Genomic DNA, 27573 nt, shown 5'->3' with positions numbered 1-27573 from the left:
GCTCTGGTGAAAAGGGTTAATGACAGATTTGAGGTTGCTTATTTACTTGTGCGCCTGATCCAGACAGTTTAGTGCTACTTTGCGGGAATCGCTCTTATAGTAATCCCATAAGCATACATCCTGGGAAATTGCTCAAGTAACTATTCCTTGACAGCATATACAATTGACAGTACATGACAGTCCATTATAATTAAAAAAGAAAAATGTAAATAAAAAATCCACAAAATCTTTCAGCCACTGCCTCCTTCCGGTGAAATTACCCTATTACAGATGAGGAAGTTACAAAGGCCATTAAACTACTGTCTTCTTCTAAAAACCCGGGTCTGGACGGTTTCTCCCTTGTATGACAAGAAATTGACCCCTTTTCTGACCCCTCATCTCGTTAAATTCTTTAATCACCCACTAATGGGTAATCCCCCCCCCCTCAGGAATTTTAAGACGCTAACATTTAATTGATCCCAAAACCTGGGAAAGATGACCCTTCCTGTCAGAACATTTGCCTGATATCTGTTCTCAATGCTGATTATAAGATATTTACAAAAATCCTCTCTTTATGGTTGGCCCACCATTTGTCTTCTTAATCTTGACGGCTCAAACAGGTTTCATCAGCGCCCGCCAAACAATGGATAATATACGCCTTGTAGTTAACCTCCTTCAGCATATGCTTTCTCTAATGATATTACAACAATGATGCTGAGTCTTGACATGGAGAAAGCTTTTGACTGAAGTATTTAGCGCTAGTAATGGGAAGCATGGGTATTGAGGGCCCCTTTTTGAAAGCCCTGCAGTTTCTTTATTCTGCTACTCGGCAAGAGTTAATTTTAAGGGCGAATTGTCTTCTTTCCCTTTAGAAAGCAGAATTAGTCAGTGATGCCCTCTATCCCGTCTTCTGTTTGCCATTGCCATGGAGCCTCTAACCTTGCAATTCATGAGAATAGCAATATATCAGGATATGATTTGGGTTTAACCTTTTTCAAACTTAGTATGCATATGGATGACATGTTGTTATTTATTAGGAATCCCCTGATTTCCCTTCTTAATCTACACCCGGTTTTGACTCATTTAGAAATATTCTCAAGACTGTGGGTTAATCCCACTAAATCTGAAGCTATGAAGATATGTCATCTGACCAGGAACATTTAATTTCCCTGAATTTTTGGTTTAGATGGAAAAAAGTCCACATATTATATCTAGAGGTCACAATTCCCCATAATCCCCTAATTTGTGTAATTTCCCTAAATTGTTGTCAGGTATAAGAAAGCTTTTGGAGGAATGGTCCATTATCATATTTTATGGCTTGGCAGACTATCTGTTATCTGTATAACTATTCTTCCTAAACTGACGTATTTATTCAGGACTTTGCCGGTACTCGTTCCCAGATATGCTCTATTACATATCCAGGGTATATGTGTTAAATTTATCTGGACTGGTTGCAGACCCAGTCTGCAGATAGACTTTATATCATACCCCACTCTGAAAGCCACGGGTTGTGCCGGAAGACAAACCTTGGACCGGTTTTGTGTTCTATTATAGTCTGAGGAAGGAGTCGGTTCGGCTTCGAAACACGTCGCCTGTAGTTCATTAAAGACATTGATACTTCAAACCTGGTTTGTTTCCTTATGCAACACTAAGGACTAACAGCCAACTACGCTCCAAAGAACCAGTGCCGCTTCAAGGGTTGATTATTATTATTTTTTTTAGTTTTATCACCTTCACTGGTTTTGATTCTCATTATTCCCCTGTCTAATGCACACGAGCGTGTCCGATTTGCGCACGCAAATGGCGTGCGTTATACGTGCGTGAGTGCATGCATTGTGCTTCTGATTTGGTGCCAACCCTCTGGCAACACTCACAGGAAGGTCATATGGTCGGGATTCGCAATTTCCTATTGCTGTACAGCATAGAGAGAGGTTGGTGTGATTCCTGTGCTTGTTGTTTTGGGATTTTATAGTATTTTATTTGTATTAACATGACATCCAAAGCTATGCACCATGTTCTAATGTTGTGGCTGATCTCTCGCACATGGAGAATGACGAAATGGTGGAGGAAGAACCGAGGAGGAGGAGGCGGCATTGGGTTCATCCCATTGTTTCCCAACGTACTTACAAAGGCCACTTCCACACCCTTTATGAGGACCTGCATCTGCATCTGGCCAAATTTCAGGCCTTCTGTCGGATATCTGTCGCAACTTTTGATCGGCTGCTGAAGGAGCTAAGTTCCGGCCTAACCTTCAAAAATACGGACATGAGACGCAGTATTTCACCTAAGGAACGTCTCATCATCACCCTGAGGTAAGAATACATACTGTCTATGTTTAAAACTAATCTCCAGTGTGCTAGTGTAGAACTAAGATAAAATGAGCAATTAGAACTAAGTTTATGTTATTCATTTTCATTATTTTATCTTCAGATTCCTTGCCACTAGAAATTCGTTTGCGTCCCTTCATTTCGAATTCCTATCGGGGACGTCGACCATTTCTGGGATTATCAGGTCTACCTCTGATCTAATCTGGCGTCAACTGAAAGAGACCGGGATGCCTCAACCCACAACAGAACAGTGGATGAGTATAGCAGATGGGTTCATGAACAACGCACAATTCCCCAACTACATTGGGGCGCTTGACGGAAAACATATCCGGGTAAGGATAGGGGTAGTATGGCCAATGAAGAAAAGCACTAAATGGGGTCATTGGGGGGGGGGGGTTGCTGCTTCCAATATGATCATCAACGCAGATTGAGTTCTCAAGCGACGCTCCACAGGGATACAACGCAAAAAAGGAGCCATGGACCTAACAAATATGTCCACCTCATCCTCAGGCTGATGTCGAGACAAGTAATCTAAAACCCTTGTGTCCACCTGGCTCGCTGTTGATGGATCCACTCTTTTTTTTCTTCTGGGTGCAGCTCTGGAGCGAGAAGTATCCTCTGGAGTGTTTGGGCTCTGAACACTTGGCCCAGGTGATGTCACAGAAATCTTGCAATCCTGTTGTTGTCCCAGTTCTGGACTAGTGGTATCTTCCACAACTCTCCTTTCCACCATCTCTGTGCTGTCGTCTTCCTCCGGATCGCCCACTAGGTTGTCCTCAGAGCTGATATTTAAAGAGAATTGATATATTTTAATATTACATTGACAATATTGTTTTTGCATCAGGATCAAAATCGGAAAATGTCGTGTCCAGGGGACCACTTTAAGACATTGTTGCATGTGGAGTGAAACAAATATTTCTGACATTTATTACATATTTGGTGCGATATTGAATTCTTCCCCCAAGCGGGGGGAACCTTGGAATGCCAAATTGTATATATTTTAACTGATACTTACACCCGAAGTTCAAAAACTGGTTTGAGAAAGGATAACTGGCGGGAGAAATGATATGGCCTTTTTTTGCTAGGAGCCGAACCACTCTTCCCTATCGTGTTCATTTCACTCCGGTATTAGTCCCTCGTTCTTCTCCACCTGACTTTCACATCATCAAATGTAATAACATAAATATCTAGCTGTAAAATCATGAAAAAATAAAGTGTACATGTACTATACGTCCCACATTTATTTTCTTTCTTTCAAATGTTGTACTCCGTCTCTATCAGGGCCTCATGCTGCACAAGTACATTATTGACCACACCCTTGATCAACAGCGACACATGGCAAACGGGTAAAAAAAAAGATACTGTGTCTATAAGGAAAACATGGCTTGAACAATAAAAAATAGTCAGTGAGATTCACGCAACGGACTCACGCTGCGTGAAAAATCACGCATTTGTGAATGGCCCCATTGAAAGTAATGGGTCCGTATGCTGTGCGCTGTTTCAACGCACAGCACATGGACGTGATTCACGCTCGTGTGAATGGGGCCTTACGCTCCCCCATAAGCCATAATGTGGTCCCCCATCTGTGCACACACCTTCGTTCGGTTGGTAATAAGGTGGTTGCACATTCCCTGAGACCTGGCATACTTACAGGCATAAATTTTGGCTGATGTCAGAACCCTCTTCTCTGCAACATCTTTCTTAACCTGGATTCCCCCAGGCCAAAATCCTGTTATTTTTCAATGGTGACTGGATCACCAGCTTACTATCATCTTTCATCTTGCTCAAAATGAGCAACTAAAGTCTTTTGAGGAATTTAGAAATTAACTCAATGTCCCTTTAAGGAAACACTTTAGATATATGAGGATACGTCACTTTATTCACTCCTGAGACGCCCGATTCCAATTTTTAGAATATATGTAGATTAGACCCTCAAAATGAAGGGATGATTTCTCAACTTTACTACCAATTTCGCTGCTGTGAGGTGGGATTATTATGTTACATTTGGTGGCTTTGTTTAGTGGCTCAGACTTACTGGAAACGAGTGGAGAGGTGGATCCATTTGTCTGCGTTACTTAACTCCCCGATTGCAAACGCCTCTAAAACAAAACATAGACCGTTAATGCATTTTCTTTCGAAAACATTAAAAAAAGTTTAAAGATATTCAGGGTTTTGTACGTATTATTGCTATCTTAGAAGACAAAGTTCCTCGGTATGAGGTTATTTGGTCACAGCTGCAGGGCTCCTTTTTCTGAATGAACCACTTGACTGAGGGGATTTAGCTGACATGGAGATTTTCTGGTTTGCATCTCTTTCTCTCTCTTGTCAAGTCAACCAAAACCAATTTTTGTAGGGTGATTGTTTTTATGATGCTCTTTAACTTATGCTTTTTAATGTTGTTTTCCTATCTCCCATTTTTGTAGTAATTATTTTTTTTTTGTTATCTTATCCTCTCCGCTTGCCCTGAATTTGACATTGATATGATGAGGCACCGTATTGCCCTACATGATTGTATGCCATACTTTTTTATTTGTAGTTCCCTTTTTTATGTACATCCTGCACTTTTCCTCCATTGAGGAGTTTATGAAAAATTAATAAAATACAATTAAAAAAAAAAAAAAGTAATGTTCAAAGTTTTTAGAAAAAATACACACAAATCAGCATTTTTTTACAATATTTTATCTTCATTAAATTTAAGGCCTCATGCACACGAACGTGCCTTTGAGGCCGCAATTCCCCTGAAAATGCACGGGAGAATTGCGGCCCCATTCATTCCTATGGGGCCATACACACGACCGTGATTTTCACGGTCTGTGCATGGCCCAGGAGCCCGCACCGCAGAAAGAACGGGCATGTCTTATTATGGCCGTGTTCTGCGGTCCGGGCTTATTGAAAATAATGGCCGTGGCCATGTGCACGACCCGCGTTTTGGCCAACTCCGTGGCCAGCCGACCCAAAAATCACGGACGTGCACATGGACATATTTGGTTTTCCCACAACCGTAATAACTTGCACAATAAAAGTATTACATTATTTATAATAACTGCTGTATGGTTTAAATAAAAAATAAGAAAAACTGCAGCAGAATTGCTTTTTTTTTGCATTTTTGGCCAAATGAAATAAACGAAACCATAATGTGCCCAAAAAAATTCACGTAAATAAATTACAACTCGTCCTGCAAAAAAATAAAGGCTTATACTGCAAAGTAGAACAAAAAAAAAGTTATGATTGTTGAAATGCAAAAACACAAAATCAATAATTTGTTCTCGTCTTCAGGCCAAAAAAGTATTTTAACCCTTTTAATTTGTACACCAATGCTTCTGAACTATATATGATGCATTTATTTAAAAAAAAATTATAAAGTATTACAATCTTTGTTGCAGATTATTTCGACATTTATTTATTTTTACTTGCATTTTCTTCTCTTATTTGAATTTAACATTATATACTTATGTTTCCAACACAACCACCAAAATATCCTGACTGACTGACCGTTTAACTGGCCATTTAACACCTTAGATGCTGCAATGAACACTGACCTAAGGAGTATAAACAACGGGAGGGGACTTCTTTTGCTTCACCCTCATCAGTCCCTGCATTGTGATTGACAGGACTGATGGTTTTAAATGAAAAGTTTGGGGCCTAAGTAAGTTCCCCAGTTATGTTCAGTAATAATACCTGTTACGACAAATTTAACATGCCGTATACAAAGCACAAACAGTGATGTATTGGAAAATACAAATATTCCAGTACATTACAGTTAAAAATAATTGTCTAATAACTGATCTAAGTCAAATAAAATTAAATAAACATTACATAAATAAAAATAAACTCACATGTACAAAACAGAAGAAACATTTAAAAAAAAACAACAATATCACAAAAAACAATAAAACATATACATGTTACATGGTATCTCTGTAATCTTATCAACTTTTACTATAAATATGTGTTACAAATTAGCCAAAATTAAAGCTTAATAGCTAAGAATCATTAGGTACATCACATTATCTTCCTTACATCTTTGCAAAATAATAGGTAATTTTTTTTTAGTGATTCGTTGTTGTTTCTGATCATTTGCGTTTTAAATAGTAGTAATAGACTTATATAGCCCAAAACAATCAGATACATCGATGACATCTGTCTGAAAAGAACATCTGTCAAATTGGATTTCCGCACCACTTCTTTAGGCATCAGCAGTTATTAGTACTGTTTGGCCTTCTCTAATGTTGTGAAACATTACATTATGTCTGGCCAATCTAAGTCTATAGAGTACAAATTATTCAACCACATTGTTCTACTTTAACAAATGTGCCCTATCTATAATATACAAACTGTGTATATTGCTGTGTATAGTTTGAAAAAATGCTGGATTATGAATTACTTGTCTTACAAAAGAATTATAGAGGGTGGAAGAAAATAAAATACAGTCTAGAAAATCAACATAATCACACAAAATAAAACACAGAATATAATTCAAAGCACTTCTAACATCATTAAATATAGTCTACTTCAAATTGAGAAAGCAGCCATTTGTTACTTAGCAATTTTAAGGAATGTGATTACCTAAGCAAACATAGCTTGATGGATATTATTACCACAGAAAAGCAAGCTGATATAAAAAGAGAGAAAACACAAAGAAAATGTACACGTGTATGATGTCTATAGCTTGAGTTGAGAAATGTAGCGTAAATTCAGTGGCAGATAGGAGCAATCACGGCAGCAGTCCAGGGCAATGTCCAACAATAGCCATGTAGAATCTTTTCTGTTGCACATATGGTATCAGACAAAGGCTCTACTCAAAACTTCCGGGCCCCTATGTGAAGACAGGGCCCCACAATTATCATGCATCATATATAGTTCCATCTATTTAATAGTCCATACCCATATCTGTGAGGACTGTCTCCTAATAGGATTTGGCCCTTCACTGTTTTGACACCCTTGCCTTCCATTAATTTTATACTTTTAAAAGTTTTTGAAACATTCTTTGTATCAAGTTAAATGGCAGTAGGCAGCATCGATGTACTATTTAGAAGGACTGTAAAAAAGGGACAGCTCGGCAAGGCCAGTTTTTGGCGGCTAACAATCTGGTCAATTGCTTAGGACATCTATTTTCTTAGTGACTCTGAGGACGGAAACCCTAAGAGCAAATTACAACCACCTAGTATTATTTATCAGTGTATGGTGGTACTATTTCAGAATTGAATAACATATTATGTGGAAACTATATGATAGTATTATGCAAGCTTTTTAAGGGAGTATTTTTTTTAAAACAAGAATTTTCTCAAAATGGCAAGCGGTGGGGTCCTTCTATGTTTGTTGCCCAGGGCCCCATCTTCTATAAAACAAGCCTGCACATTGGATGCCATTTTATACAGGTAAGCAAAATATAAACCAATTTGATATGTGAAAATCAACAAGAAAAAAGTTGTGCCATGTTTCATTGCATGTCGAATTACAGAGGTATTCTCCACTAGAAGCATTTCTTCAAGGAGACAATATGGTGTCTCATGTCACACGGAATGACTATGGGTCCGTAATAAAAAGTGCCACAGACATGAGCCCTTACCCTACTATAGAGACTAATGATACCTCTGGACACCATGGTTTGATCATCTGCATCTTTTCAGGCACTGTAAATATCTCTATGTATGGCTTCACCAAAGTCGAGAATTTATTTGAGTATGTACTAAAGCATTACTGTATCGAATTCAAATGAGAAATTAGTAATTTATTACATTCACAGTAGACCAACTATTACTTCCAAACAGTGATATTTTAGAAGCATACTCTTTTGGCCCACAAGAATCAGAAATTAAAGCTATGACATATTAGAAGGTCATAACAAGTAGTCTATTGGTCTACTTATGACAGTGATATATTTATCAGATAACATTGCTTCTGACCTCACAAACCGGAGTGCTTGAGTGAATGTTCGATAATCTCAGTCAATGATCTTCAAAGAACAAAACTTCTGTATATTAAGTTATGTCATTCATAAATAAACTATTTTCCAGCATGGAAAACAAAATAAATCATATGAGCACTGAATGAAGTGAAAGGGTATTATTGGGAGACATTGTTTGTTATTTCACGAGTCAAGCCAAATGCTGCTAGATGAATGTTTCCTTTAAGCAAATCATTCTGGAAAATACATGGTTAAGAAGTCAATCACAGGAGGACTCTTCCATAAGGGTTATATTCAGCATATACAAAATTTTTGCTACCAGTTCAGCTTTACAGGAACTTATCATGTATTAGTTTCCGTCATTATTTATGTCTAAAGAGGAGAAATAATGTCCCATATTTAATAAGATGGGCGTATTTTACACCAATCTAAGTAAAGGTGATAGTTGAAGGGATTGACACCAAAGTTATAAAAAGGCACATGTCTCTTAATCAATTTGCCACATTTTGAATTGTCACATAGTCAGAAAATGAAATCTACGTTAGCTATGAGGCATAGATTTCTGCCAAATTGCACCATTTTTACCTATTTTCCTTAACCCCTTAAGACGCAGCCTTGTTTTGGCCTTAAGGCTCAGAGCCCATTTTTGAAATCTGACATATTTCACTTTATGTGGTAATAACATTGGAATGCTTAAACCTATCCAAGCGATTCTGAGATTGTTTTCTCGTGACACATTGGGCTTTATGTTAGTGGTAAAATTTGTTCGATATATTCAGTGTATATTTGTGAAAAATTGCAAAATTTAGCGAAAATGTTGAAAAAATAGCATTTTTCTGAATTTTAATGCATCTGCTTGTAAAACAGATGGTTATACCCCCCAAAATAGTTACTAATTCACATTTCCCATATGTCTACTTTAGATTGGCATCGTTTTTTGAACATTCTTTTATTTTTCTTGGACGTTACAAGACTTAGAACAAAAACAGCAATTTCTTATATTTTTCAGAAAATTTCAAAAGCCTTTTTTTTAAGGTACCTGTTCAGTTCTGAAGTGGCTTTGTGGGGCCTATGTATTAGAAACCCCCATAAAACACCCCATTTTAAAAACTAGACCCCTCAAAGTATTCAAAACAGCATTTAGAAAGTTTTTTTAACCCTTTAGGAATTTCACAGGAATTAAAGCAAAGTGGAGGTGAAATTTGCAAATTTCATTTTTCTTGCTGAATTTCAATTTTAATTCCATTTTTTTTCTGTAATACAGAAAGTTTTACCAGAGAAATACTAATAAATATGTATTTTCCAGATTCTTCCGTTTTTATAAATGTCCCACATGTGGCTCTAGTGTGCTCGTGGACTAAAACACAAGCCCCAGAAGCAAAGAAGCACCTAGTGCATTTTGGGGCCTCTTTTTTATTAGAATATATTTTAGGCAGCATGCCAGGTTTGAAGAGGTGTAGAGGTGCCAAAACAGTAGGAATCCCCCAAAGTGACCCCATTTTGGAAACTACACCCCTCAAGGAATTTATGTATAGTTGTTGTTACCATTTTGACCACACAGTTTTTTCACAGCACGTATCTGAATTGGGCTGTGAAATTAAAAAAATTTCCTTTTTTCCAATAAGATGTCATTTTTGATAAAAATTTCTTATTTTCACAGGGAACAAAATACCCCATTTTGTTGCCCAATTTGTCCTGAGTGCGGCAGTACCCCATTTGTGGTGATAAACTGCCGTTTGGGCCCATGGGAGGGCTCAGAAGGAAAGAGCGCTATCTGTTTGTTGGAGTCCAGATTGCTGGATTGGTTTTCGAGTGCCATGTCGCATTTGCAGAGCCCCAGAGGTATCAAAGCAATGGAAACCCACCAGAAGAGACCCCATTTTGGAAACTACACCCCTCAAGGAATTGATTTATGGTTGTTGTGACCATTTTGACCCCACAGTTTCTTCACAGCACGTATTTGAATTGGGCTGTGAAATTAAAAAAATGTATTTAATTTTTTCCAATAAGATGTAATTTTTGATCAAAATTTCTTATTTTCACGGGAAACAAAATACCCCATTTTGTTGCCCAATTTGTCCAAAGCGCGGCAATACCCCATTTGTGGTGATAAACAGCCGTTTGGGCCCATGGGAGAGCTCAGAAGGAAAGGACCACCATTTGGCCTACTGGAGCTTTTCTGGTGCTAAGTCATGTATGCAGAAGCCCCTGAGGTACCAGTACAGTTGAAACCCCCGAGAAGTGACCCCATTTTAAAAACAACACCCCTTAAGGCATTCATCTAGAGGTGTAGTGAGCATTTTGACCCCACACGTATTGTGTAAAAGGTAATGTGCAGCAGATGGTGCAGTGTGAGATTTGCAATTTTCTATATATCTATGCCATTTCAGTGTCCAATATATTGTGCCCAGCATGCGCCACCAGAGATATACACCCCATAAACTGTAATGTGGGTTCTCCTGGGTATGGCAATATCCTACATGTGGCTGTTATCAGCTGCCTGGGCACACAGCAGGGCTCAGGAGGGAAAGATGAGGGGGATAAGCTGTGCGGAGTGTGTCAGGGTAGATGAAAAATCTAAAGGATGTATGGTAAATTTTAAAACACTCTTTCATACAGAGCCCTGTTTTTTTGGGACACGTGTCACATTGATATATTATGTCCTCCCTTATCCCCCTCTTATAGCAGACTTTGCACCTCTTTTGACTTTTTCCCTTCTTGCCAGATTGGGGAACTTCTTTCTGGAAAGTATTGCCCTGGTAAGATGCGTGTGGCTTCGCTTCCAGAAGTACTGGATGTCCCCTTCTTGGTCCCTAAAGATTAGGTTCTTGATAATGATGTGCACGGCCAGCTTCTTATACCACACCGCATGGCGCTTGAAGGCTTCAGGACTTGATCTGACAAGTCCACCCCTCCCATGTACCTATTGTAGTCCAGGATGCAGTCTGGTTTGGGGGTCTCTGTACTGGTACCTCGTACAGGTACATGGGTACTGGTGTGGCCATGTATTGTTGTCAATACAAGGACATCTCTCTTGTCCTTGTAATTGACACACAATATGTTGCTGCTAGATTGTGCCCTGCTCTCACCCCTTCTGAGTGTTTGCCCAAGCAGAGTCTTATGGAGGCCTCTCAGATTTCTTCTAGCAGTGCAGCATGCCGCAGTACTTCTGGAAGCGAGGCACTTGAAGAGCGGGATGCTGGTATACAAATTATCCAGGTAGAGTTGGTAACCCTGGTCCAGCAGTGGGTGCACCAAATCCCACACAATTTTTGCATTAGCACCCAGTAAGGGGGCTCATTCTGGGGGCTGAATACTGGTGTCCTTCCCTTCATATATCCTAAATTTGTAGGTATACCCTGATGCACTCTCGCACAGCTTATACATCTTCACACCCTACCTTGCCCTCTTACTCGGCAGGTACTGGTGCAATTGAAGCCTCCATTTAAAATCTACTAAGGACTCATCAATAGAAATACACTTCTCGAGGGGTGTATACTTGGGAAAATCAGGCACTGAAACGGTCTAATAGGGGTCTCCGTTTATACAAACGGTCAAAACTTGGGCCATCTCAAGGTGGGCACTGCTCATTATCAGTATAATGTAAAAAGCGAAGTATTGCCTAATTTATTTATTTTAGGTTCCAGTTAAGTTCTGAAGTTGCTTTGAGGGGCCTATATATTAGAAACCCCTATCAAAGACCCCATTTTAGAAACTAGACCCCTCAAAGTATTCACAACAGCATTTAGAACATTTATGAACGCTTTAGGTGTTTCACAGGAATTTAGAGCAAAGTAGAGGGGAAATTTACATATTTATTGTTTTTTTTGTCATAAAATCCTTTTTTTCTATAACACAAAAGGTTTTACCAGACCAGAGAAACGCAACTCAATACTTTTTGCCCAGATTCTGCAGTTTTGAGAAATATCCCACATGTGGCCCTAGTGCATTAATGGACTAAAGCACTGGTCTCCGAAGCAAAGGAGCACCTAGAGGATTTTGAGGCCTCCTTTTTATTAGGCACCATGTCCAGTTTGAAGAGGTCTTGTGGTGCCAAAACAGTGGAAACCCCGAAAAAGTGACCCAATTTTGGAAACTAGACCCCTTGTGGAATTCATTGTAGTTTTCTTGGGGTGCATGAAGCTTTTTGATCAGTTTTTATTCTATTTTTAAGTGGCGTGGTGACTAAAAAACAGCAATTCTACTATTGTTTTTTTATTCTATTTTTTTACAGCATTCACTGTGCGCTATAAATGCCTTATTCACTTTATTCTGCGGGGCGATATGATTACGGCGATACCAGATGTTTATAGTTTTTTTATGTCTTATGGCGTTTACACAATAAAATACGTTTTGTAAAAAATCATTCACTTTTTGTGTTACCTTATTCTAAGAGCCAGAACTTTTTTATTTTCCATCAAGAAAGCCGCGCGAGGACTTATTTTTTGCGTAACAAACTGTAGTTTTCGATCAGAACCATTTCTAGGTACATGCGACTTTTTGATCTCTTTTTATTCAATTTTTTGGGAGGTGAAGTGACCAAACAATTGTGATTCTGGTACGGTTTATTATTATTTTCTTTTACGGTGTTAACCGCGCGGGATAAATAACAAAATAGTTTTGTAGTTCAGGCCGTTATTATGTATAGTTTATTTGTTTGTTTATATATTTTTATTAATAATAAAGGATTGATAAGGGAAAAAGGGGGATTTTTACTTTTATGACTTTTAAAACTTTTATTTTCTTATTTTTACCCATCTTTTTTTTACTTTTTTTTTACTTTATTGCTTTGTCCCACTAGGGGACTTGAGGGCAGGAGGCCCTGATTGCTATTTTAATAAACTGCACTACATAGAGCTGTCAGATACTCACTAACAGCAAGCATAGTGGGTCCTGACTTTGAAATAGCCGGACGCCATTGTTAGGTGTCCAGTTACCATTGTCACCATCGCCTCCCGCTATCGTGTAGCAGGCCGGGGATGGTAGCTTAACCCCTAAAAAGCCGCGATCGCTATTGAACGCGGCTTTTAAGGGGTTAATCAGCGGGGACACAGCGATCGGTCCCCGCTATAGGAGCTGTGAAAACCGCTATACAAGACAGCAGCTGTCACAGCTCCTGTATGTGTCAGGAAGACGGCCGAAATGGCCGTTACTCCCGTAACGTACTATTCTGTCACTGAGCGCGAACGGGGCAGTCAGCATGACGGAATAGCACATGTGATTTTCTTTCTTTTTTTTTAATATAATTATCTCTCACTGGTAAAATTAACCTAGCCTAAAAATTCTAGACAGTTCATGTCTTTGACAGTGGGCAAACTTACAAAATCAGCAAGGGATCAAATACTTATTTCCTTCACTGTAAGTCTGTAGAAAATAAATTATGTTTATTATAAATGTTATCTATTTATTTTTTCTTTTTTTAAACTTTCCTAGGAGGGCCCATATTGGAGGCACACATCTCCTTCCTGTATTGTCTGTATAGTGTAGCAGGGTGTGTGCATAATGGAAGCTGCAATTAATGGGTGTTAACATTATTAGATAATTAATAGAAAAGTGTTCATAGACTAATATAGTCCCCAGAAAGAGATGGAGTACAATTCCTATACACCGGGAAGTGACAGGGGAGAAACATAGAGAGCCGTACCTGAGTTTGTAGTGTATGGTGTCTCTATCCTGTATCATCTTGGCCTCCAGAAGTACCATAGAGCTGTCATCTGTCATTAAATCCCCAACCCTCTAATGACTCTGCTAACCCTCTCGCAGTCTATACAGCAAAGCTATTAGTTGAGCTGCAGACAGCAGGAAATATCAGCCTATTGTGACTGCTCCACTAGCTAGTTTGAAAACTGGAATATTTCTGAATTTTCTTACAACGTTAGTCACATAGAAGCAAAAAAATATCACCCTCTCACCACAGCTGAAAAGAAAGAAAAACACCAAAACCATATGTTAAACTTTATTTAATGACTAAAAATCTCTCCACGTTCCACTTTCTACACATAAAATAAATTGAATTTTCTTCCTTTGCTTTCCATTCCATCTCCCAATATATATCCAATAAGGTTTAGTAAAACACATGTAAGATTGAAAAAGACATTCCTTTATTCAGCTGTACAGCGTCATAGAATACATAATTCTCCTGTGACTCAGGTATATCAAACTGGTGGAATTTTTCCTCTGCATCATGAATCTGAATATGGAATTGAAGTGTCGGTAGTGTATTTATTCTCAGGGGCTAATATTTAAATAAGAATATGTGTCTCAAAACAGAATTGTCACGCACTCATATCCTATTTTGGATACTTGTGGAAACTTTATCGTGAGTAAGCACCTGGAAGAATCCTTACATATGGCCAGCAACTACAGCATAGTTAAACAATATGGATGTAACATAATCTCATTCAGACATTCAATGGAAAATGTTGTCTCAACTTGTGCTGTCTTGTCCCAGCTCATCCTTAATCATCTGAAAATTAGATGTTTTAGTAACATGCCAACGTAATATCACATTAATTTAGCGTTCTTCAGACAAGTTAAAGGAACTTTACTCACTTTTCCCGTTTCCCGTAAGACGCACGTTTGCTCCGGATCATGAGGGGGCCCGAAGGCCCCTGTGTCATAAAAAGTCTCTAATATTATAAATGGAATGTCATCGTTTGGGGGGACTCTTACACACATTTTGCATTAGGCCCAGGAGCTTTAAGTTAAACCTCTGTATAAAGATGGATTTTCTATGTCAGACTTGTATAATTTGTATCTTCTCCTTCCCACAATTCCATTGTTTATGGCCACAACTCTACTTTTAAGCTGGCCATGCATGACCTGATTCTATGGTTTACACAGATGACTGGGCATATTGCAGGCCATGTAGGTGAGGCTGAGTAGATGTTTCATGTGTGTTACTTAGAACTTCTCCTTTCACCACCCTTAACCTCGTTTAAGTGTCATAAACCTTTCACAATACCGCATGATAGGTGGGGTCTGGATCATTGGGGTAGACCATAATGTCAATCATGTGTTATTGCAGATAGGGACAGAGGACCTGTAACCCATGGTTACCATAATAGGGAGACATAACTGTTCATCTAAAACTTACAGAAGAAGGCACTGTAATTGGAGAGGCTGTTTCTAGAGAAGGAAATTCAACCCAGACAGGAAGTAAGAGTGTGAAGTGTTTCCAGTCAGTGCAAGTGCAGGGCTAATTGTTCCAGAGGTGGCCTGTGTAATCTGTCTGCAGCGAAGCTGTTTGCAGAAAATCTGTGTGCAGAGGAGTAGGCCAGTGAGTATCCTGAGTGGAACCAGAGCCTGGGTGGCCAGACAAGAGAATCTGAGCAGGAGTCAGCGCCAGAGCGAGGTTTCCAGCGAAACAGCGGCTGCTTTGCAGAACTGCCGAAGAGGGCCATCCATACAGAAAAGAGCACATGCTGTCCAGAGAGCATAATACAAAGGGAAGTAAAGGCCGCCCAGACTATGTAGTGAGTTGTTCCATTGACGTATTCTGATATTTTCCTCAGTTTAATTGAAAGACACTGTTCTGATACAAGGAGGGACTTCACAATTCATTGCAGCATCCTGATTGTGACTGTTGCTAGGAGTATATATACTGTATATATATATATATATACTGTATATATTTTTTTTTCTTCAAGCTGTTGCTGCTGCACTGTTAGAGTTTGTTTGCTGCACATTACATCTTGGCGCTAGTTGGCAAGATGAATGTAAATATGGTACTTGTGGGGGCTCTGTTGAATCATCTAAAAAATTACAATGGACCCAGTATGTTGTCGGAGGACTAGCAAGAGAGAGTAGAGCGGGTAGCCCAACAATGGAATGTTCACCCACACCTAAAAGCAGAACTGTCCATAAGCACGTTGGAGTGCAAAAGGGGCAGTACTTTCCAGCCAGCAGGAGACAGGCAGCCATTTGAGCAGATTTCTCGCATCGTGGAGGACGTGTATGGAGATACATTATCTGAGGGCATGCTGCAAAAGAGATTCTTCGCCCCGAATGAGAATGAGGAGGAAACACTGCCCTAGTTCGCGAACGACCTACAAGAATTGATGGTAATGTTACAGCTAAAGGAAGAACAAAGGCCATGTCCTTTACTAATGCTGAAGTTGTGCTGCATGACTGGTTTGTGCTAGGCCTCAGAAATCAGATGTTATAGAGAGCCCTGCAGGTGAATCTTAAGCAAGTACCTGAATTGATTATACACCACTTGCTGAAGGAAGCAATAACCAGGTGCAAGGAATGTGGTCAAGAACAACATTTGCCTGGGACTGCCCATGCCGCCCCGTGACCATCAGCAACAGGTGTTTAAGCTAGACAGACCTGCAATTAAGGGGCAAATTGCAGGGAAGGGGCCAAATTAGGCTAAAGACTTAGTGGGAAAATGCCTTGTAGTGGTGGCTAAGTTTAACGGAGTTGAGCTATTCTGTCTAGTGTCGGATCCCAAATGACAACCATGGTCAAGTCAATCTTTGAACATACTTGCCCTTGTTATGCGAAGGATGAGACTTTCAGACTTTCTATCCTCTGCAGCTGGTGTTAAGGGTATTCAATTATCTGACAGTACAAGAGTGCTTACAAGGCAACAAATATTTGCGACTTATTGTTGATCATTTCACCAAGTTTACCATGGCTGTCCCCACCCAAGATGCAGAGTCAGCGGCACAGGCCCTGTGGAAGGATTTGATTGTGCTTTATGGGTGTACTGCTGAGTTACACTCTGACCTGGAAGGGTTCAACTGGGTCAGTTTATTGTCCCCACAGCATTTTGTAATAATAACTTTCTCTTTTATTAACTGGTTGCCGACACAGGACGAGAATGCTCATCCTGAGCGGCGGGTACTTCGCGCATTAAGAGCATTCTCGCACTGTGGGACAGCTATCTCCACGCGCGATCGGGAGCGGGGAAACAGCTGTAATATTCAGCCACAGCCCCGATCTAACGGCTGAGAAAAGAGAAACATCTCTCTGCCGTTAACCCATTGAATGCTGCGATAAAAACTGATCGCAGTGTTCAAGGTGGGGGGGACTGCCCTTTGATCGCGTCACAGAAAATCCCTGTGACGCGATCAAAGCCCATAACTCGTATGGCCAGACAGCCCAGGGTCCATTAAAGGACCCCAGGGCTGTCTGAACATATTTCCTGTTGTTAGGGCATAATGAGGTATGCCTTAACAACTGCCTGTGTACAATCAGTACACAGGCTAATGTACTGGCATATAGATCTATGACAGTACATTACAGTTAAAAAATAAAAATCAAAATGAAAAATTCCTTTGATTAAAAAAAATAGTTAAATTAACGTAAAAAAATTAATGTTAAATTAAAAAAAAGTTAAAAAAAACACAGAAATACACATTTTTTACAATAAATAAACTTTTTCAAGTCCCAAAACATGAAATAATATAGACATATTTGGTATCACCATGACCGTAACAACCTAAAGAACAAACGTTTAACATTATTTATGATGATCGATGTATGGTGTAAAAAATAAAATAATAAAACCTCAGCGGAACTGCTTTTTTTCTGCATTTTTGCCAAAATAAAAATGTATATAAATTAAACGATAATGTATTTGTAGCAGAAAATGGTACCTACATAATGTACAACTCGTCCCACAAAACACAAAGTCACATACAACTACGTCGTACAAAAAATAAAAAAGTTATGAGCGTCGGGATGCAAAGAGGGAAATATAAAAAAATTGTTCTGTCCTCAAGGCCAAAATTGGCAGTGCTAGCCACATGTCCCCTCAACAGTGTGAGCCGCATCTCCCTCATAACAGTGCAAGCCACATATCCCCTCTACAGTGTGAGCCACATATCCCTCATAACAGTGTCAGACACATGTTCCCTCAACAGTGTGAGCCACATATTCCTCATAACAGTGTCAGCAACATGTCCCCTCAATAGTGTGAGGCACATATACCTCATAACAATGTCAGACACATCTCCCCTTAACAGTGTGAGACACATATGCCTAATAACAGACTCAGACACATATCTCCTCAACAGTGTGAGGAACATATCCCTCATAACATTGCCAACCACATTTCCCCTCAACAGTGTGAGACACATTTCCCTCATAATAGCGTCAGACACATGTGCGTTCAACAGTGTGAGGCACATTACCCTCATAACAGTGCCAGCCACATGTCCCCTCAACAGTGTGAGGCACATATCCCTCATAACAGTGTCAGACACATGTGCCCTCAACAATGTGAGCCACATATACCTCATAACAGTGTCAGTCACATGTCCCATCAACAGTGTGAGGCACAAATCCATTATAACAATGTCAGACACATCTCCCCTCAACAGTGTGTCACATATCCCTCATAAAAATGTCAGACACATGTCCTCTCAACAGTGTGAGGCACATATCCCTCATAACAGAGTCAGACACATGTCCCCTCAACAGTGTGAGACACATATCCGTCATAACAGTTCAAGCCACATGTCCCCTCAACAGTGTGTCACATATCCCTCATAAAAATGTCAGACACATGTCCTCTCAACAGTGTGAGGCACATATCCCCCATAACAGTGTCAGCCACATGTCCCTTCTTAACAGTTATGGCGACATACCTTCTTAAAAGTGTCTTCCACATTCTTCTTCACTTACCTTAAGCCCATTGGTACTCATCTTTAACCAAGCGGCACTCACAGGGTGATAATCGAGCTGCAGGTCACGGGACAAATGGGAGTCGCCTTTTTGAGTGTTGTTACTTATATAAAAGTGTGTGGCATAATTATATACAGACCCCCTTATTAATATCAGATCCCAGAACAAATGATTACATTCATATCAGAACCCAGACCAGACCCCAGATCAGACCATATACTTTCCCTCCTCGCTCCCACCTTTTTCACCTACATCTTCATGCTGGACGGCATCAGGATCGTGTGAAACGGCACCCGGAGCTGAACAAGAGCCAGGAGTGAGGAGGGTAAGTATACATGCTGCCATCTATTAGATTAAACCAACAGATAATAGTAAAAAAAAAAAATTGGGGATGGGGTGCTGCAAACCCTCCTTGGCAACACTGGGTGACCAGAGGAGAGTGGCTAAAAATAGGGTAAAATGTGTGTGACACGCCTATATCCTTATCGGTGCTAGGCAGGTAAGAATAATGATGATGAGAGATCGTTTTTTCTTTAGAAGGATTTTTTTCTTTATTCAGTGGACGACGCGTTAAAAATGACAGATTTCATTTTTAATCACTAGTTCATATAGAATAAGTGTTAAATAAGTGTTCCATCCTCCCTTCCCGTATTTTTTCAAAATCTGTGAAACAATACCTTTACATGGGTCTTTCCCGGTCTTTTCCATTATATAACTAAGTTCTATACACGTGCAAACATGTACAACAGACCTGATGAAGGGACCGCTACGGTCCAGAAACGCGTCGTCCACTGAATAAAGAAAAAATTCCTTCTAAAGAAAAAAATTATCTCTCATCATCATTATTCTTACCTGCCTGGCGCCGATACCATACATACTGCACTTTTTCTTTGTACCCTTCCTACCAATTTGATTTCTGTAAGGAGGATTCTTTCTCCCAGGGAATGCAGTGGGTGGTAGCCGGCTTCGACAAAGAACAACACAAATCATGGAGGAGCACCGTCTCCCGTTATTTTCTTCAAACTCCTTATATACTACTGTATCCTGGATCACTAATGTTTCAATGACAGCAGTCAAGTAAGCAGAGTGTCCTGTGACTGCTATTGTGATTTGGAAACACAAGGGGGAGGTTTAACCCTGTAATTTCCCTATGCATACACCCATGCACAGTGACTGTGGTAAGTAGGGAGTTATGGGAAGGGGAAATCTGGCTCCTCATAGTATGATATCCTCCATAGCCATGGTACTGGTGTATAGTTCAGAGTAGATTTTTATTTTCTGTAGGGCAGTACTAATACTAAGAAAGTGAAAAAACAAAACAAAAAACAATTTCTATAATTTGTCATTAAATGATGTGAAAATTATTAGAGCTGGAACATAGAGAAACTAAGCTATGCTGCAGTTCGGAGGATCTAGTACCTGTCCATCTTTTGTGTTAATCACCATTGATTCAGAAATTAATGAGACTTCTACAGGTCCCAGAATTCCTCAGCAACTGATGCACCAGATATAATAAATAATCTGTGTTCAGGATCAGCATGTATTATTTGAAAAATGTACTATATAAAGAACTGCAGAATAATCACTTTGGAAAGCTGACTGGGACAGCTCGCACGTACAGAAAGTGTCAGCATTACTTATGACTGTGGGCAAATTACTTGATTTACTTGGGCTTTGGGCCCAGGAATAAATTGTGTACTTTCCGCAGATGCTTTGATTGTAACATTGTTTTGAATTGTGCTTTGTGCATTGTCATTGTCTTGAAAATGAACTGAGATTTGCTACGTTTTTAAAAGAAGAAGAAACAAAAATCAAAGAATGAATACAATAGTAACAAGTAATCTGCAATGTATAAGCCTAAGGGAGAGCACAGATTCAAGCTGTTCTCGTGGAGAGCCTCAGGCAAACATCAGACCCTTCATCTCTAGCAGCTACTGATCAAGAAAACATGAAATAGTATTCTTTATTCACAGGTACCCATAGCAGATAATGGCTGAGATCATTTCTTAAAGGGGTTCTCCAGGATTATATAGATATATCTATAAATGAGGGGAATAGCCTGGCTCTTCAACTCACCGGATTATCTTCTATTAAGAACCTGCAAAGAAAGCTTCATCAGGGACCATTTCTGCAGGGTCATGCTTGGCTTACATGTGCTCTCTGGCTTCGATTTACTCGTCTGCTCTCCGTGGACAGAAGCCGTGTTGATATCTTGTCCAAACCGAGTAGACACGGCCAATAGATCCTACAAGGGGGTGGTGTAAACAAAGTTCTCCTACAGCTTAGAATTCCAAGGTCACAGCATCCTGATATATATACCAGCAGAAAGAAAAAAAATATATATATATATATATATATAAACACTCTTTTGGCATATTGTATTTTTGGCTATTGATGTCTACTGGGACATTAAACATACAGATAAAGAGATTTTTCCGTGGTACGCATTGAACATTTCACAGAGAAATGGTTTTCTACAGTTGCTTCATATAAACCTATTTTTCATACAGAAAAAGCACTTTCAATCATCTGTTTCCATATCTCCTCTAAACATGTGGACTGTATTGCATGCGCAACTATTATGCCTCATGCACACGACCGTGTGTCATCCAAGTCCCGTCAGTGATCCGTGGAAAGATTGGATATGTTCTATCTTTCCTCGGATCGGAGACCATTTTTCATAGACCCAATTCATCCGCTAAAGTGAATGGGTCAGTGAAGACTATCGGGTGCCAATCGGATGCCGTCAAAAACGGCCAGAGTGGCACAACGGTCGTGTGCATGAGGCGTTACTCCATATAAACAATATGTTTGATAGCAACAGTCACCCTTGCATTTTGTAGCTACGCAGCAGGTGTAGCTAAGGAGTAGAGTCCTGGATTATTTTGAGAAAAACACAATAATGAAGGGAAAGGTCCTTGGTCTTATCCTGGTTGCCTTCAACTTGGAGAACTAGAAGTTCCAGCAAGTGAAGTATACGCAACACAGAGGTGTGAGACAAAACCTTTTGCGTCTACCTGTGGTGGAAATAGTGGTGTTTCGCTAATAGGACATCTTTTATTACTCCATCTAATTCTTCCACAGCAGTCTAATGGAGGAAGAACAGGAAACAGGGGTTCTAACAATATAATTTTTTATTATCAATCCATGTGGGAAAACCTCTTTAAGCTCTTGAAGACCTGGGAAATGTAAACATGTTTTGCATTCTGGCGGTCATAACTTTTTTTAGGTCGATGTAGCTGCATTTTTTAGGCTGATGTAGCTGTATGAGGTTTAGGTTGAGCTGTACTTTATTTAGGTGCCGTTTCAGGAAAAATGCAGAAAAAATGTTTTCCATTTTTATGCCATAGACAAATCATCATCAATTAAAGAGGTTTTCCCACGAACATCACTTTTAATTTATCCACAAGATAGATTACAAGTTTGTGATCACTAGAAGCCCCACACCGATCACGAGAACGGGGGTCCCATGGTCGGACATTTGCACTACCACTCCATGGGACTGAAGGAGACAGGCAAGTACAGTGCTTGGCTATCTCTGTCAGTCCCATAGAGTTGAACAGCGTGAATGCCTGACCGCTGCTCTATTCAAACGAGGTACATGAGACCCCTGATTTTTATCGGTTTGAGGCCCCCAGTGGTCAGACTCTTATGACATCCTATGGATAGGTGATAAGTGTTGTTCATGGGAAAATCCCTTTAAGTAATACATTTATTTTGCAGGTTTTTATAGTTGTGAGGCTACCAAATATGTGTATATTATGTTGTGTTGTGGGACTTATAAATCATAAATTCAATTTAATGTAGAAAATGTAGGATTGTATTTTTAATTTTATTTTTTTCTGAGATTTTTTTAATATTACTTTCTGTATTCAATTCACTTTTTTTAAAAAAAAATCTTAAAGGGGTTCTCTTTACATTTTGACATTTTTTTTTTTTTACTATAATGTACCAGTATATATGACAGCACATAAGCCTGTGTACTAATAATACTAAAGCAGTTGTTAGGGCATAACTGAGTATACCCTAACAGCAGGCATTATGGCCAGTCAGACCTGGGCTTCTCCAATGGTCATTGAGCTGCCTGCCAATACATGGTATGGGCTCCGATTTTGGAATTCCTTGTGTCACAATCAAAGGGACCACTAGTCTTTGCCCTCGATTGATGTGATCAGCGTTGATCGCTGCATACAAAGGGTGTATTAGGGCCATTACCTCGCTCTTGATCACTTGGTCACAGTAGTATGCAAGTGTAGTCAGCATCATATGTTGGCAAGTGCCAGTACAGTGATACTAACACAAGCAGAGCAGTGGGAGGGGGGCTTCAGATAGTAGATTTATATGCCATTCATTTGTGGAAAATAAGGGGACAGCCCCATTGGGTACAGTAAAGGCTGCTATTACTGGTTGTCACCCAACAGTAACAAAAACCACTGGATAGAATATTAGAAGATTTCACACAAAAGGAAAACATAGGGAGTTATGTTTTTAAGCTTTTATATTGGCTTAGAACAAAGGTAATTCCTTGTTAAAAATATTTTACAGCTCATTAATTATTATATAAAATGATGGATTCAGTATAATAAAACTAGGCAATAAATACATCATCCTTGCTCTGACTTCTTGATGAGATCCACTAAGTTTTTTAGGTTGTCAGTGCTTCACATGCAAGAACAAAATGCAAAGTTTAGCTGTGTTCTCAGGGAAAATAATGAGATACAGTAGTGTAAAGTGAGAGCGAATAACGGATGGAAAAACCAGAGACAGAGGGGGGGGGTGTTTTCAAAGGCAGAGCGAGTGGAGAGTGATATGTGTAAATGTATGTAAACAGCAAGAAGAAAACTACAGCCATATTTATAGTCTAAAGGAATCAGTGGTATATGGGCCTCAAAATATAATGCAATGTAGTGTAACCTAATTTAATATAATATATCATTTACTATTTATTGTATAGTACATTATAGAATACCATAATACAATGTAAAATAATAGAACATAGTAACATAGAATACTAAAGTGTAGCATAGTACAGTATTTTGAAGCATAATAAAGTATTGAAGTGCAATAAAGTATAGGATATTATAGTATACTACAGTAAGATAGAATATACTAGATTGTAATAAAGTATAGTATCTTATTGTATTATTAATAATAGTATATTATTCCAAAAGAATAATATAGTACAATAAATAATAGAATATAAACAGAATAAAGAAGAATATTATAATATAGTATAAAGTAAAGTATAGTAAGGTAGAGTACTTTTTTATGTAATACAGTATAGTGTTTCAGTCACATATTGTAGCATTAGTGATAGTATAATATTATAAAAGTTCAATATAGTATAGTATTGTACAATACAATTTAGAACAGAATAGAAGACATTATTATAATATAGTATAATAAGTTATTGTAAAGTATAATATAGTATAATAAGGTACAGTATAGTATAGTAAGGCAGAATAATAATGTAATAACTATAATGTAATAAATTATAGTATTTCAGTTAAGTGTTGTAGCATCGGTTATGGTATAATATTATAAGATTCCAATATAATATAGTATTGTACAATGCAAGTTGGAACAGAATAGTAGAGAATATTATAGTATAATAATAAGGTATAGTATAACATATAGTGTAGTATAATAAGTTATAGTATAGTAAGGCAGACTATATAGGATCTATTCAGAAGTCTTCAGGAAACTGTACATATATTTGTAGGATGGGTAAAAGGCAGGCAAGTTTCAGACAGGTTCAAAACTTTGTGTAGGATATTTTTCATAAATTCCAAGTTATGCGAAATTCATGGTCATCATGACCCGCAGGCCGAGGGGTAAAGACAGAGAGAGAGCTGTGAAAACTGTTAAGGTCACTGGGAAGCCTGCCTGGTGAATCCAGCCAATAACATGAAGCATAAATTGGCATAAAATATTTGAGCTCCACCCAATTATTACAGTTTTTCATTTTTGGGTCGTAAATTATTAGATCATAAAATTAACCCCTTAGTGGCTAGTCCCTTTAGACCCTTTCTAACTAGATACTCTTTGGCAATTTTAAGGCGGACAGGTCAAACAATGTTAACTTTCTTCGACAGATAGAAATTTATTATGGTGTAATATGAAAAGCTAAAGAAGAAAACCAATGAAATGAAAACACTTCATCTCTTTACCTTCGTTTTTATCAAGTCCGTATCAATGTGTTAGCATATATTTTGAAGTAAATTGTATTTTTTTTTTACTATTATTTGGATGATAAATTTATTTCCTTTAGGGCTTCTTGATGAATTCTGAGAATATTTCACATTTTGTCAAAAATTTTATTTGATTACTTTTGCATTATAATCACAAAAGGATATTCAAAATGAATGTTTCATTGAATTTTGTCAAAATGACACAAAGAAAACTTATGGTGCAGTACACCTGTGCAAGTATTATTTTATTTTAGAGTAACTTTTCTTGATAGAGGTGACATGAGACATACCACATAGATTTACTTAAAATTAAACAATGAAAGTGGATTTGCTCTTCTAAGGCCCAGTTCACACAGAGTTTTTTGGCACTGATTTTGACGTGCAACCCACATTGGAATCAGCGTAAAAAAACTGCCAAAATCATCCCTCATTGATTTCAATGGGAGGCATAGGCTTTTAGCAGCACATGGGAAAAAAAGTATCATGTCCTTTCTTGCCGTGATTCCATCTCTGATCTCCCATTGAAATCAATGAGAGGCATTTTTCACTGCATTTTTGGCCTGCGGTACTAAATCAACGTAGGCAAAAAAAGCACAGGTGGGTCAAAATCTGCCCAAAAAATTCTGCAAAAAAATTCTGTGTAAACTAGGCCTTAGACCCATCACTATTCTTCCTGAACTGACTCCCAGTGAATGGGAACTAAGAAATACTCAGCATTTCCCGTGCTGCCCACCAATGATATACTGGTAAACGGGGATACTCACTTTTAATAAATACGGCATAGCTAGCTGTACAGTATACCGTAGCTGACGGAGTATTCGTCTGAAAGACAGGGCTAACTAAAGGGACAGTGTTTCTTTACGTGCCGAGTCCATGCATGCAGGTATCAGAAAGAAGTAATGTGCATTGACATATAATTCGCTGTTAAAAGATGTCTTGGCAAACCACTATGGCTAGCCCTATTTGTTCTGATAAAAACGGGTACAAAAAATATATATAACACCGTATATGAATATATTATATGGACTAACGTATTGGGACACACATCATAATAATTGAATTCAGGTGTTTCATATTTGTGAAGGAATGGGTCATTCTAAAGAGCTCACTGAATGCCAGCGTGGTACTGTAATAGGATGCCACCACTGCAACACGTCAGTTTATTAAATTTCATCCCTCCTGGATATTCTACGACCAACTGTGAGTGGTATCATTGCAACGTGGGAGTATTTCGGAACCAAAGCATCTAAGACACAAAGTGACAGACCACGTAACGTTCCAGAGCGGGGTCGCCGAGTGCTGAAGCGCATAGTGCATAAAAATCGCAAACACTCTGCTGACTCAATAACTGCAGAATTCGAAACCTCCTCTGGTATTAACATCTGCACAAAAAAATATGCGCCAGAAGCTTCATGACTTCGGTTTCCATGGCCCAGCAGCTGCTTGCCAGCCTTACATCACCAATCACAGCACCAAGTATCGGATGGAGTGGTATAAAGCACGGCGCCACTGGACACTGGAGGAGTGGAAACATGTTCTGTGGAGTGACGAATCACACTTCTCTATCTGGCAGTCTGATGGACGTGTCTGAGTTTGGCAAATGCCACGAGAACGTTACCTGCCTGACTGCATTCGGCCAACTGTAAAGCTTCACCATACCAAGACATTTTGCACCTTTGTATTCTTCTAACTTTGTGGAAACAGTTTGGGTTTCGATCCTTTTCTGTTCCAGCATGACTGTGCCCCAGTGCACAAAGCAAGGTCCATAAAGGCATCGTTGGCGGAGTTTGGTTTGGAAGAACTTGTCTGGCCCGCACGGATCCCTGACCTCAACCCCATCCAACACCTTTAGGATAAACTAGAACGGAGACTGTGAGCCAGGTCCTCTCCTTCAACATCAGTGTCTGACCTCACAAATTATCTTCTAGATGAATGGGCAAAAATTAACACAGACACACTCCAAAATATTGTAGAAAGCCTTCCCAGAAGAGTGGAAGATGTTTTAAGTGCAAAGGGGGGAGGGGGGCAACTACATATTAATGCCTATAGATTTAGAATGGGATGTCATAAAAGCTTCTGTAGGTGTAAGGTGTAATGTGTAGGTGTCCCAGTACTTTTGACCATATAGTTTACATACATACACCACACATATATAAAATAAATATACCACACCATACCATAATTTTGTGTTTTTCATGGGTGAAATCCTGCTTGAATTTCTATATAAAACAGAAATAGATTTATAGTATTGTGTAACTCCCCTGGTAACAAGATTGGTAGGAATTGGTGTCAATACTTTTCTGATCACAGACTATGTTTGAAGTGTTGTAGTTTTCAGGGAACTAGACCTGCTCCCCAGCAGAACACTTAATAATGTTCTATTAACCTCTCCATGCTGGGGCTGTATTCATTCACATGCATCTGAATGGTCAATTTCCCCCTCACAGTGGAGGTCAGGTTGTTAAACTGAGAAGGATTTTAGGAGATATTTAGCTTCATGCTGTCCATCACATGCTCCACTGACCATTCAGAC

General features: G+C 39.0%; 1 long non-coding RNA gene across 3 annotated transcripts; it reads right to left on the bottom strand.

Moving 5' to 3' along the window:
* LOC142746339 (uncharacterized) lies at nt 1-27573 on the bottom strand. 3 transcript variants are annotated; one of them, XR_012881705.1, is made up of 3 exons: nt 27218-27573; nt 20926-21155; nt 1-3088 (listed from the first exon to the last, which is right to left on the bottom strand). It is a non-coding gene; the product is annotated as an uncharacterized LOC142746339 (long non-coding RNA). The 3 variants fall into 3 exon arrangements; XR_012881704.1 differs by lacking the exon at nt 1-3088 and adding an exon at nt 20094-20146; XR_012881706.1 differs by lacking the exon at nt 1-3088 and having other exon boundaries at nt 20816-20947; nt 21025-21155.

Source organism: Rhinoderma darwinii, chromosome 1 (genome assembly GCF_050947455.1).
Source record: "Rhinoderma darwinii isolate aRhiDar2 chromosome 1, aRhiDar2.hap1, whole genome shotgun sequence".
NCBI lineage: Eukaryota > Metazoa > Chordata > Amphibia > Anura > Rhinodermatidae > Rhinoderma > Rhinoderma darwinii.
Note: the sequence above shows the minus strand (reverse complement) of the source record. Positions and strands in the feature narration are given on the sequence as shown.